Genomic DNA, 15,017 nt, shown 5'->3' with positions numbered 1-15,017 from the left:
CAAATCGACTTCCTGCAGATGCTTTTGCTAAGGAAACTTCCACTTTTAGGAGTATCTTAGACTAAGTTTTGTGCAGTGAGTGTACTCTCTTCTCTGCTCTCTATTTCTTTGAAAAAAAAAAAAAAAACCAAAAACCAAAAAACAAAAACAAACCAGAAAAATCACAGATTAAAGGCAGCTCTTTTTTGGCTGCATATGTAGCATGTTCCTTGGCCAGGGATCAAACCTACACCACAGTAGTAACCAGAGCCACAGCAATGACAACACTGGATCTTTTAACAATTGGGCCATCAGGGAACTTTGAACTTCTGTTTAAAGATGCTTAAACATGTATAAAATAAGAGTTCCCACCATGGTGCAGTGGGACAGACAGCTCTAGCTTAGTGAAGGTCCAGAAAGATAGAAAAAAATGTGCTTAGATGTATACCAAAGAGAGAGGACTATAGTTTCTTTTATGAGGATTGTGAATTGTGATAAATTGTTAGCTGATAAATTAGATAATTAGTGTTAAAAATGTTTCTAGTAAAAAAGATTTCTTTTTTCTACCCTAGTGGCTAAAGAATTTATTGGAGGATGGTTTCTAGATTTTTAAAATTATTATTTTTTTATTTATTTATTTTTGCTTTTTATGGCCGCACCCGCAACATATGGAGGTTCCCAGGCTATGGGTCTAATCAGAGCTACAGCTGCAGGCCTACACCGCAGCCACAGCAATGTGGGGTCCAAGCTGCGTCTGCGACCAACACCACAGCTCATGGCAACGCGGGATCCTTAACCCACTGATCGAGGCCAGGGATCAAACCTGCAACCTCATAGTTCCTAGTCGGATTCATTTCCACTGTGCCATGAGGGGAACTCCTCTTGGATTTTTTTAAACCTACTGCAGTTGCTATTACCATTACTTAGGAGTGTATCAAGTCTGTTGCATTAAGGAACACTTCCAAGAAAGCATATTAGGTTAGCGTATTTTGGTTGAATGTGTGACATATGAAAATACTAAATAACGGAATGGTAGTACAGAATGTTTTTCAATTTGGTGTTAAGTTTACTAAATGATATGAAATGAAATATGAATCAGTTTAATAGTTTGGAAAGATTATAATAATAACAGACATTCATTCAACAAATATCTGAGTTATTATTAGTATGTATCAGGGAAAAATGGTGACTAAAAATGGGTATAGGTCCTGACATACTCCATTTTACATTCTGAGATAGAGGTAGTTACTGGGACCAGTGGGAAAAATCACCATTAAGGAAAGGAACATAGTAATAGCAGAGCTTGTAGTAGAGCTTTTTGACTAGATGGGTAGGTCAGAGACAATGCTCATTAAATTGTGAAATGAATGTAATCCTATTTCATATATCCAATTGATTATTTATATCAAGGGAAAGTTAGCACAGAATGTTTTCTAGAGAAAATTTATTTTCCATAAATTAAAAAAAAATCTGTGGAAAATCTGTCTTGCTTTCTAAAAAGATCAAAATCAAGAAAGTTGAAGTATTCTTCATCTTTTAAAAAATATTATCAAAATGCTATTCCTTCATCTTTTATCATTATTCCCTTGAGATCAAGAGACATTTACTTGCTGATAATCTCTAAGATTTTGGGCGAATGTCCTATTCCCCTTGATACCTAAAGGTTCTTGGCTCACATTTACTATCTCTTCCAACCCCATCTATCAAAATAGTATCTTCACTCCCTCACCTACACATTTCTCAAATATATTTACTCTGTTTACAAAGCTATCCAGAGCAAACACATTTCTTATACTCTCTTAGGCTTGACAAGTCTTACCAACTTGGGGAAAATTTTGGAGCTATAAAATGATGCAACAAATGCAGAAGGGGTACAACCTCAGAAAGAAGTTTTAATTCAGTTCTGAACATTTTCATTTTGAAGAGGCTCTATAGGTACTGCAGTAACTACACCTGGAGTTCAGGTGTACATACATCTATAGTGAAATAGGTTCTGTCACGTTCAATTTTGATGTGATCATTAAGGCACAGTTTTGGAAGATGAGGTGATTCAATATAGAACAACGAGAACATAAGGAAAACCTCCCTGCCCTTCATGGAGGGCAAAAGCATTGTGGTTGAAGATTTGGGATCATGATACGATACGCAAGTTCCCAGGCTAGGGCTCTATTCAGAGCAGAGGCTGCTAGGCTACACTACAGCCACAGGAACGCAGGATCTGAGCCACGTCTGTGACCTACACTGCAGCTCATAGCAACACCGGATCCTTAACCCACTGAGCAGGGGTAGAAATCAAACCTGTGTCCTCATGTCTACTAGCCGAGTTCATTACCCCTGGAAACTCCTGTATTGGTCATTTTGACCTAACTCATAGATGGCCTTTTCCTTCTTTACATCATTCATGCATCCATGTTTATTTTTTGTTAAGCAGATTATAAGTGTTAGGTGTTAGGATTTCTCCTTTAGCATCCAACACTGTGTCTTTCTCACCATAAGCACTCTCTCTATATGTCTAAATTTGGTGTGACTCTCAGTTCCCTATCATAATCACTTTATGCAAAGGGAAAAATACTAAGCAGTTCCTTAAAGTTGTATTTCAGAGAAAAGTATTGGATTGAAGCTTCACAGAAAATGATTTTTAACATTCATCTTGATCCTCAGAGCAAAGACAATAATATTTTTAGCATTATTTCTCATAAAATGACTACCAATGATAACTTTAACTCCCTTCAGGATTCAGAAGAAAATATGATATCCATCAAATAGGCTTAAACAATAATTGCATCAGACCAAACAAGTGAAGTGTAAGAACATTGGAATAGAAAATCTTTTTTCCTATAGGTGAGTAATAGTTTTCATTATTTTTTAATGTCTCCAACTAGATACTTGTTAAATAAATGAAACAGTTTTTTTTAATTTCATAGATCAAATTACATTTCAATTTCTCTTACTTTAAACCCCCTTGTTTGGGAGAGGGATACATTAGGAGGTTGGGATTTCCATATACACATACTGCTATATACAAAATCCCTAAGTAACAGGGACCTACTGTATAGCACTGGGTGATGGCCTGTATAGGAAAATAATCTGAAAAAGAATGGATATGTGTATATGTATAATTGATTCACTTTGCTTTACACCTGAAACTAACATCGTAAGTCAACCATGCTCCAATAAAATTTTAAAAAAATAAAAAAATCCCCCTTGCAAGATTATCAGTAAAAGTCTCTGTGATACAGAATTATATTAATTCTATTATTATATTAATTAATTAACCCAAGAGTTTTGTATATGTTGTTATCAGTGTTGTTTATTCTTGATGTTTTATTCCTTAAGAAAGTTCATTTCTACCTCTGTTCAGAATATTACTGATTTAATATTACTTAGACAGTAAATGTTTCCTGATTAAAGAGGTGAAAAGATTGTCCCCTCTAGTGCCAGGTGGAGAGAAAAAAGATAAACACATACACACACATATACATACATACATACTTGCAAAGCAACTGAGTGGCAGAGAAGAGTAGAAAAAAAAATCTGATTGGATGTCCAAATGAAAATAACTGCAACATTCAGTTTTCTCCAATAATCACTTCTGCACAAGCAAAAACACTAAGCGGTCTATCAAAATTGTCTATATATTCAGAATCATCTGTTTTAGCCTTAAAAATTATAGATGCTTGGCCCTACCCCCAAATAATTTGAATCAGAATACTAGGAATGGAAACTATTTCTCTGTATTTTTTTTAAAGCTCTAGATATTGTATTGACCTCCTGAAATGGGATGATCATGCATTCTGTTAGCCCAGGACAGTCTTGGCCTCCTTTATGCTAACTTGAGGACTCTCACTCTCTCTGTCTCTGTCTCTCTCTATCACTGTTTCTGCCCAGAGGTGTCTTCTTCAGATACTCTCTTCAGGCTGTGTCATCAGCACCTCTTTATATCCATTCAGATTCTACACACCAGAGTCTGTGTGTCTCTTGTGTCTTCTTAATCTCATACACTTTTGTAAACAACCCCTTTATTAAAATATCCTAAATTACTCTAAATAAAGTGTGCTTTCTTTTCCTGAAGACCCTGACTATTCACCATCATCATACATAAATAACACATGACAGCTGGATGCTTAGAGTAAGGTTCTTATTTTGAATTCAGACATCAATCTCTCCTGCTTCCTTCCATAAATATTGTTGTTGGGTACATAGCATAAACAAAAAGGAAAATTTGGGCCAACCATTTTACTAACCATAAAAATGGCACCAGATTTTTTTCCCCAAAGTGACTGGAACCTGTGTTTAAGATTCAAATAGTACCTGACATTCAAGAACTAAGGGTAAATTTCATGGTAGGAAGCAATGAAAAGCTACTTTCAAATGATCATTATCAACTTATTGACTATAAGATAGTCAATCTGTTGATAGCTTTGAGGACTTTGTTCTGGAAACTCTAGTATACTGTTGGTATAATTAATAATTCTACTTATAGTAGAGGAAAATTGTAGTGTGGTATAAAGTACACTTACTCTTTACAAATTACTTGGATAATATTTATAGTATTGCCCCCTCCTCCTGAGTCTAGTTTCTAGACATTAAAAATAAAGTATATACTAATACTCAAATATCTTTTTTTACTGAAGTATAGTTGCTGTACAATATTATATGTTTAAGTGTGCAATATATAGATTCACAATTTTTAAGATTATAGTCCATTTATAGTTACCATAAAATATTGGCTGTGTTCCCTGTGTTGTACGATTTATCCTTGTAGTTTATTGTTTTTTGTTTTTTTTTTTTCCTTCTCTGGCTTCCCTGCAGCATATGGAGTTCCTGAGTCAGGGAGAAGAACAGAGCCACAGCTGTGACCTCACCACAGCTGTGGCAATGCCAGATTCTACTATACTGGGCCAGGGATTGAACCTGTGTTCTTGCACTGCAGAGATGCTGATCGTGTTGTGCCACAGCAGGAGCTCCCCTTGTAGTTTGTTTTATACCTAATAAATATATCTCTTACTCCTCTACCTCTATATAACCCCTCCCCTTTTCTCCTTCTCCACTGGTAACCACTAGTTTGTTCTCCATATCTGTGAGTCAGCTTCTTTTTAGTTATACTCAGTAGTTTGTGTTTTTTTATTTTTATTTATTTTATTTTATTTTTTATTATTTTTAATTAGTAAAATGAATTTATCACATCTGTAGTTGTATAATGATCATAACAATCTGATTTCACAGGATTTCCATCCCATAACCCAAGCACATCCCCCCACCCCCCAAACTGTCTACTCCAGAGACCGTAAGTTTTTCAATGACTGTGAGTCAGCATCTTTTCTGCAAAGAAGTTCAGTCTGTCCTTTTTTCAGATTCCACATGTCAGCAAAAGCATTGGATGTTGGTGTCTCATTGTATGGCTGACTTCACTTAGCATGATAATTTCTAGGTCCATCCATGTTGCTAAAAATGCTGATATTTCGTTAATTTTAATGGCTGAGTAATATTCCATTGTGTATGTGTACCACATCTTCTTGATCCACTCCTCTGTTGATGGACATTTAGGTTGTTTCCACGTCTTGGATATTGCAAATAGTGCTGCAGTGAACATTGGAGTACATGTATCTTTGCGAGTCATGGATAGATGCCCAGGAGTGGGATTGCTGGATCAAATGGTAGTTCTATTTTTAATTGCTGTGTTTTTTTAGATTCTACTTGTGAGTGATACCAGACAGTATTTGTCTTTCTTTGTCTGACTCATTTCATTTGGCATAACACCTTCCAGTCAATTTATGTTGCTGCAACATATTCTATTAAATAAAATCTAGTTGCTTTCCATTTTAGTCTATCTTCCAAGGCAGATTACTGCATCTGCCAAGAATTTGAAAATATTTAACTATTCTGATCATCAGAGGATCTCTTAATGTACAATGGTTGTTTTAGACTATTTTGATTGAAGTTGGAAATTGCATCCTGAGGTATGGAATTCAAAGCTGATTTGGGCAAGTAGATTCTGATCTACAGTAACATTGTACACTAATCTTACTGAAAAGAAAGAGAATATACTGGGAACTATTTTTGTTTCCAAAGGAATTGTTATCAGCTAATTCATAGATATTTAGTGAGAAACCAGGTTGCTTGAAATAGTTAACAATTTTTTGTTTTATATTTAGTTCTCTAACATATAAACTAGTAAACCAGTGAGGCCTAGTCTTGAACCCTTGCTCTTATTGTTGTCAAATAATTATGCTTTGGTTATTAATTAATTTAAAGCCAAATATAAAAAATAATATTATTCAGAACTCTTCAAGAGATATTCATCTAATACATATTCCAAATTTGGAACATGATGAAGAATAACTGAAAAATATAAAATAGGTACACTTTAATTGTAACTCATGACTCTGACTCATCATCCTTATCAAAAGAAAACTAAAATAGGTTAATGATCTTGAGTTTGACTGTACATTTGTGTTTCTAATGATCTTGCCTCAGTGAGAGGGAAAAATGCTTACTTTAATAGCTGTCTGCAGGAATCTCTTAGGAAGACAACTATCTTTGTTTAGCAAGCCATCTTAATGAGTGCCTTTGGCTTTGTAATTAAGGACTTCTGTGCACATCCTGAATTGGATAGAGTAAGAAAAACAGCTTAAAAGCTCGAAGGGAAAAACTACTCTGCAGAAAGATATACTGAAATTTTTGGAGAAGATAGGCAAATAAGTCAAAGAGAAGGTGGAGAGGAGAAATTCAAGAAATATAGTGATAGGCTAGGGTTCAATAAAGAGTGTTGTGGTTCCTACTGGGCTGAAAAAAGAAGCCATTTTCTAGAGTTCCTGGTGGAAAGTAGAAGGACCAGTAATAGTGGAAATGACTTCATATCCCCATAGATTGCTATAAAGCCCAGCTATGAATGTGTGCCCAGGATTGTTTAATAGTCTTGATTATAATTAGTTTCCTCTGCAACTGAGGGAAGGTCTAAAGTAAGGAACTAGTAAAATGAAGGTGCTCTGTGAAAAAGGTTTAAAATAAATTGAAAATTTTAATATTCCGTTAATGTTTTTTTGCTAATATAATGTTTGGTGTCATCTGAGTTTTCAGATCTCTGAATGTATTAGCTACAGAATAAACATTTTGTTATCATAGCTAATTTGTATAAAGAGCAAGACTGTACTTCAGTGTTCTAGCAGAAGGAGATGTAAAAGTCTTGGCCAGGGCAAAATATAAAGGACAATTCAAATTAGAAAAAAGTTGGTTTTTAAGAGATTTTGCCCTAAACATATTCATCACCTCTAAAAGTTTGTTCCTATTCTCTTATTTTTTATTATCTCCAGACTCATTACATGATATACATTAAATCTGTACAGGTTTTTTGTTTATTATATCCCAATGAAGTTGTTTTAGGAAAATTTACTGCTAATGTAAATCGTATTTTTCAAAATCTCTTTTTTGAACTGTTCCATAGATTATACAGAAATACAGTTGCTTTCTGTTTCGTGACCTTGCATCCAACAGCATTACAAAATTGAAGTATTCATCTTCTAGATTTTTTGTAACATTCATAAGGATATTTTCCATTTACAATTGTATCTACAAATAATGACCATTATAATTCTTCCTTTCCAACCTTTATGTCTCTTCATTTCTTTTTCTTAAAGTATTGCACTGGCTAGAAATTCCAGTATTGAAATAAAGTGGTAACAGGAGGCATCTTTTCCTGGTCCCTTCTTTAGGGGAACAAGCATTGATATTTCACAATATGTGTGATATTTACTGTAGGTTTTTCATAGGTGCCCTTTATCAGATTGAAGAAGTTCCCTTGTATTCCCATCTTGAATTTTATCAAAAAGATATTTTCATTAGTATTCACAGAAATCCTATTTATAGTAAACCACAGAAACAATCCAAATATTCAGCTTAAGAACAGGTAAAACAATTGAATGGATTACAAAAAAAATAGTGATATATTCATACTCAGCAATAAAAAGGATAAGAACGACTGACACATGGACCCACATAACCACTTGAGTAAACTTACAAACATTATACAGAACATGAGAAGCTAGGCAGAAAATAGCTTATATTGCATTCTTTTTGCATGATGACATAGAAAAGTAAAACTATAGAAATAGAATTTAAAATGATTGATTGAGCCTGGATAGTTGGTGTGACTTGGAATCAATAAGATGCTGGTGAACTATTTTGTTTTTGGTTTTAGTTTAAATAAATCGAATAATAAAAATGAAGTAAGTGACCTCCAAAAAACTAAATTTAAGTTAAAAAATTAAAACTTAAAATAAATAAATAAGGATACTCAAACATAGCTTTTTTTTCCCTTCCAAGTTTATTGAGATATAACTGACATTCAGGACTGTGTAAGCTTATGGTATACTGATTTTGCATATATATGTCATGAAATGATTATCACAGTCAAGTTTAATGAATATCCATTATCTTAGATACAATAAAATTAAAGAAAAAAATGTTTTCTTGTAATAAGAACACTTAGGATTTACTCTCTTGAAAACTGTCATATAAAACATAGCACTGTTAATTATATCTATAACGCTGTACATTATATTCCTAGAACTGATTTGTCTTATAACTGTAAGTTTGTATCTTTTGCCCACCTCCATCCAATTCCCCCTTGCCCACTTATCTACTGCTCTGGTAACTGCAAATCTGATCTCTTTTTCTATAGGTTTGTTTGTTTTTGAAGTATAATAGACTTGCACGACTATGTTGGTTCCTGTTACACAACATAGTGATTCTGTATTTCTATACATTTCAAAATAATCAATCACTGCAATAAGTCTAGTTATGTTATAGCACCAAAGATATTTTATATTTACTGACTATATTCCTCATACTGTATATTTCATATCCATAAATCATTTATTTTGCAACTGGAAGTTTATACCTTTTAATCTCCCTCACCTATTTTTTTTCTGCCCCCATTCCCCCACTCTCTCTGGCAACATGTTCTTTGCATCTATAACCCTGTTTTAGATGCCACATAAACGTGAACTCATACAATAGCTATCCTTCTCTGTCTGCTTTATTCCATCCTTGTTGTTGCAAATAGCAAGATTTTGTTCTTTTTTATGTCTAAGTATATATATATATGTATATATATACACATATGTATGTGTGTTTTATACATGTATATACACATGTGTGTGTGCATATATACATACATACATACATATATATATATATATATATATATATCTTCTTTATTCATTCATCTATTGATGGGCCCTTAGATTACTATCCTATCTTGGCTATATAGCTGTAATTGACATAGGGATGCAGATATCTTTTATAACTAGTGTTTTTGTCTTCCTGGTTAATTACCCAGGAGTGGAATTTCTGGATCACATGTAAGTTCTATTTATAATTTTTTTATTGTTATTTCCCCAACACAGTTTTTTTCCCGCTGTACAGCATGGTGACCCAGTTACACATACATGTATGCATTCTTTTTTCTCCCATCATCATGCTCCATCATAAGTAACTAGCAATAGTTCTCAGTGTTACACGGCACAATCTCATTACTAATCCATTCCAAAAGCATAGTTTTTGAGGAATCACTTGTCTCACCAACATCTCATGAGCATTCCTTTTTCTTCACATCTTTATCAACACATGTTATTTGTTGTTTTTGTTTGTTTGTTTTGGTTTTTTTTTTTTTTTTTTTTTGTCTTTTTTGTCTTTTTAGGGCTGTACCTGTGGCATATGGACGTTCCCAGGCTAGGGGTCTAATTGGAACTGTAGCCGCCGGCCTACGCCAGAACAACAGCAATGCCAGATCCAAGCCATATCTGTGACCTATACCACAGCTCACAGCAATGTCGGATCCTTAACCCACTGAGTGAGGCCAGGGATCGAACCCAAAACCTCATAGTTCCTAGTCGGATTTGTTTCTGCTGCATCATGATGGGAACTCCCTATTTGCTGTCTTTTTGATAATAGCTATTCTGATAGGTTGAAGTGGTTCTGATTTGCATTCTCCTGATGATTAGTGATGTTGAGCATGTTTTTGTGTGCCGGTTGGCCATCTATATATTTTCTTTGGAAAAATGTCTATTCAGAGCATTTATCTATTTTTTGAGTTCTTTGTTTCTTTTCATTTTGAGTTGTATGAGTATGTTTTGGTTATTAACCCCTTATCAGATATATAGTTTGCAAATATCTTCTCCCATTCAGTAGGTGGCCTTTTTTTTTTCTGATAGTTTCATTTGCTGTGCCAAAGTTTTTAGTTTGATGTAGTTTCTTTTGTTTTTGCTTGCTTCAACGTAGATCTCTCCCAAAATACTACCAAGTCTGATGTCAAAGACTATATTATGCTTTCTTTTAGAAGTTTTATAATTCTAGGTCTTAGAGTTAAGTTTTTAATCTATCTTGAATTTATTTTTGTGTATGGCGTGACAAGTAGTTCATTGTGATTACTTTGAACACAGCTGTCCAGTTTTCCTAACACCATTTATTGAAGAGGCCGTCTTTTTCCCACTGTATATTCTTGCTTCTTTTGTCTTAGATTAATTGCCCATATAAGTATGGGTTCATTTCCGGGCTCTCTGTTCTGTTCCATTTATCAAGCAGTCCCATACTGCTTTTATTGCTATAGATTTTTAGTTAGATTGAAATCAGAGAACATGATTCCTTCAGCTTGTTCTTTCTCTTTGGGTATTTGGGGCCTTTTGTGTGTCCCTACAAATTTTAGAATTATTTGTTCTAGTTCTGTGAAAATGTCATTAGTATTTTGATATGGATTGCATTAAATCTGTAAAATGCCTTGGATAGAATGGTCATTTTATGTGTTTAATAAAATGTAATATGAATATAATATTAAAGATATTAATATGAATAAATATAAAGGAGTTCCCTTCATGAAACTGTGGAAATGAATCTGACTAGGAACTATGAGGTTGCAGGTTCGATCCCTGGCCTCACTCAGTGGGTTATGGATCCAGCATTGCCATGAGTTGTGGTGTAGGCCAGCAGCTACAGCTCTGATTAGACCCCTAACCTGGGAACCTCAATATGCGGCCCTAAAAAAAAAGACAAAAGACAAAAATAAATAAATAAATAAATAAATAAATAAATAAATAAAATTCTATTAAATAATATATTATTTATATTAGCTATGATATAAAATATTATGATTTTAATATATATTTAAATCTTCCAATCCAAGAACAAGGGGTAACTTTCCATCTGTTTGCCTAATTTTCAGTTTCTTTAATCAATGTCTTATAGTTTTATAGGTAAAAGTCTTTTACCTCCTTAGATTTATTCTTAGGTATTTAATTCTTTTTGATGTCATTGTAAATGGGATTATTTTATTAATTTCTCCAATAGTTGGTTGCTAGTGTAGAGAAATGCCACGGATTTCTGTCTATTAATTTTGTATCCTGAAACTTCACCTAATTCATTTTATTAGGTTGTTTTGTTTTGTTTTTTTGTTTTTTTTTTGTTTGTTTGTTTTTTGTTTTTTTTTTGGTAGTGCCTTCAGGATTTTCTGTCTGCAAACAGTGACAATTTTACTTCTTCCCTTCCAATTTGTATTCTTTCTTCTCCTTATTTTGTATGATTTATTTGTGTATATTCTATCATACTTGCATCCCTGGAATAAATCATACTTGATTATGATGTGTAATGGTTTTAATATATAGTTGAATTTGGTTGGCTAAACATTTGGTGAGAATTTTTGTATGTCATGTTCATCAATGACACTGACCTGTAATTTTCTTTATTGTGATATCTTTGTCTGGTTTTGGTATCACAGTGATGCTGGCCTCAGAGAATATGTTCAGAAATGTTCCTTCCTCGCTATATTTTTAAATAGTTTGAGAAGGATAGGTGTTAACTCTAAATGTTTTGTAGAATTTACCTATAAAACCTTCTTGTATAGGACTTTTGTTTGTTAGGAAGTTTTAAATTAATGATTGAATTCTATTAACTGTAATTGGTCTGTTCATGTTTTCTATTTCTTCCTGGTTCAGTCTTTGGAGAGTGTAAATTTCTAGGAATTAGTCTATTTCTTTCTTTCTTTTTTCTTTTTTTGCTTTTTAGGCCCACACTTGCAGCAAATGGAGGTTTCCAGGCTAGGGGTCAAATCAGAGCTACAGTGGCCAGCCTATGCCACAGCCACAGCAACATGGAATCTGAGCCACATCTGTGACTTACACCACAGCTCATGGTAATGCTGGATCCTTAACCCACTGAGCGAGGCCAAAGTTTGAACCTGCAATCTCATGATTCCCAGTCAGATTCATTTCTGCTGTGCCGCAATGGGAACTCCTGTCTATTTCTTTTAAGTTGTTCATTTTATTGTCATATAATTGTTCACAGTAATCTAAGCTCTTTTGTATATGTAACGTCAGTTTTAATTTCTCCTTTTTTCATTTCTGATTTTATTGAGTTGGGCCTTCTCTCTTTTTTTCTTCATGAATCAATTTTGTTTATCTTTTCAAAAGCAAGCTCCTAGTTTTATTGATCTTTTCTATTTTTTTGTCTCCATTTCATTTATTTGTCCTCTGATCTTTATGACTTCTTTTCTTCTACTAACGTCTGTTTTGTTTGTTCTTTTTTTTTTTTTTCCAGTTCTTTAAGGTACAAGATTAGGTTGTTTATTTGAGATTTTATTTTTTGGGGGGAAGGTAGGCTTGTATTGCTGTAAACTTCCTCTTACAACCGCTTTTGCTCTGTCCCATAGATTTCAGATTATGTTTTTATTTTCACTTATTTTCATTGATAATGCAGTGCTACATTATTTAGACTTCATGTGCTTGTATTTTTTTGCAGTGTTTTTTGTAGTTGATTTCTAGATTTATAGAGTCTAATATAATTATCTGATTTCTAGTTTGCATTTTAAAATTTTATAGTAATTCTTCAGCATTAGCCAGCATGATGAAGTTTGAATCTGGGACCTAAAGTCTTTTTCTAAGTACATTCCCCCAAAAATTCATCCAATAAATAAAATTGTTCCTTTGATTGAAAAAGGCAACGGTCTACTCAAGGACTACTCTGTTATTCCCTATACAGAATAGACACACCTGTAATATTGGCTAAAATACAGACCTATCACAATGAGGATAAGATAGAACAGAATCCAGTTTTTCTTGTTTGTTTTGGGAACACCCCATAAAAGAAGCACGTAATTCTTCATTGAGAATCCAAGTATTGATAACAGTCTATTCTTTTGGTAATCTCCATAAATAAGTGGACACGAGAATATCATGCAATGATAGAAATTCCCTGTATCTTGCTTGGACAGAACTGTATAAATGTGCACACTTGTCGGCCTTCATAAAATTGAATATTTAAGTGCTAATTTATAATGTATGCAAATAATACCTAATATTAAAAGGGAAAAAGAACTTAAAATTTAAAAAGGAACTTTGTTCTAATATCATTCTAGAAACTTATATCCAAAACTTTATAAAGAAAATTGGTGAGTTTATTCAGTAATGGTTTCCTTCAATTAATATATACTTATGCTTTACTTTCATACTTAACAAAAACAGCAAATTTAAAAAGAAAAAATCAGTTGGTAGGACCACATTATTGGGAACAGAGGAATAACAACTTTTTTTTCTTTTTTTAAAATTTCTAAATATGGAAAAAGATAGTGTCCTGTTTTAGATAGTATTTTTGAAAAAACATCCCATGTAACAAAGTTATCTCTATCTTTAATCGTGTAGTCTGTGGTAAAAGTTCTTTGAAGTTCTGTTTAAAGTAAATATTTAGCACAACCAATTTTATTTTGTTTATAACTCATTTGTGTGCTCTTTTATGCTGAAAGAATAGTTTCATTTCTTTCTATTAAATGAGTAAAATGTTCATTTTTACTGTTCTGCAAGAATTTAACCTGTCTTAAATTCCATTCAACATTTAGGAACCTCAAAAATCTCCATCAGTGTGTAATGTCTGTACTCAAGTTTCTGAGAACACTCATGAAAAAAAGAACAACAGAACATAGACACGCACTACACACTACTGTGTACGTCAGGTGTATGTTTTTCAAGTGTTCACAATAATATTTGCTTTTATTTCAACAATTGCTATAGGGAGCTGTATGTCTGTTTCACCTTTTGCCCTTGTAAATATGATTTCCACAGGAGTTCCTGTTGTGGCTCAGTGGGTTAAGAAACCGACTAATATCCATGCGGATTTGGGTTCAGTCCTGGCCTCTCTGATTGGGTTAATGATCCAGCTTGTCGCAAGCTGTGGTGTATGTCACAGATGCAGTTCAGATCTGGCATTGCTATGGCTGTGGTGTAGGCTGGCAGCTTCAATTTGACCCTTAGCCTAGGAATTTCCATATGCTGCAGATGCAGCCCTAAGAAGAAAAAAGAAAAAGAAATGATTTCCGCTAATGTACCCATTGTTAAAAGAATTGCATTACACCAAATAACGTGGTGTGCAATGGCATAAGTTTAATAATATTTGCATTTTCATCAGAAATCATGATACTTTTTTAGGTCACTGATTTAGTATTGATAAAAGAAAGTCCTAAGCAGACACATAATTAAAATAACACTTTCAATTTTACTCTTAGATCTATAAGGCACTAAATACTAGAACTGTATTTGAAAATTTTTTCTATATTGTGTCCAAATTAACCCCCTTATATAAAAGACAATAATTTTATGATTCTTAGCTGTACACTATAATTTTATAAGATCTTGACAATACACAAATCAGATAAATGGAATAAAGTCAGTATTCATGGATTTTTACCACTTAAAATAAAGATACAATTATTTATTCCAATTTCTAATTACAGATTTCAGTTTTACACCTGAATGGGATATTGTCTTCTAATTTACATGCCTATATACATGATATGATGCTTTGCTAATGCTATAAATTTTTTTCCTTAAATTTTTTTCCTCTGGAGATTAGCTATGGTATTTTGAAATACTAGTGTTGTTACCTCACTTTTTCCTCTTAATTTTCTCCTTGTAATGGATTGTGTTTGTTGCTGCTGCAGTATAGCCCTGTGAAGTCACTGAAGATATCTGAGTGCTTGGGGTCAATCAGGCCGTGAT

At 33.4% G+C, this 15,017-nt stretch overlaps 1 protein-coding gene across 17 annotated transcripts in view; it reads left to right on the top strand.

The window, feature by feature from the left end:
- RALYL (RALY RNA binding protein-like) overlaps positions 1-15,017 on the top strand; it is a 774,288-nt gene that overhangs the window by 275,337 nt on the left and 483,934 nt on the right. Inside the window, exon 4 of one of the 17 annotated variants that reach the window (XM_021090622.1) lies at positions 2,713-2,820. The exons of 15 other annotated variants lie outside the window; for them this stretch is intronic. The gene's annotated coding sequence lies outside the window, so the exon portion shown is untranslated. Of the gene's footprint in view, positions 1-2,712; positions 2,821-12,552; positions 13,976-15,017 lie in introns of those variants that run through there. One more of the 17 variants, XM_021090633.1, reaches the window with a different exon arrangement.

Source organism: Sus scrofa, chromosome 4 (genome assembly GCF_000003025.6).
Source record: "Sus scrofa isolate TJ Tabasco breed Duroc chromosome 4, Sscrofa11.1, whole genome shotgun sequence".
In the NCBI taxonomy this organism is placed as follows: domain Eukaryota; kingdom Metazoa; phylum Chordata; class Mammalia; order Artiodactyla; family Suidae; genus Sus; species Sus scrofa.
This window is presented reverse-complemented; position numbering and strand designations above follow the sequence as displayed.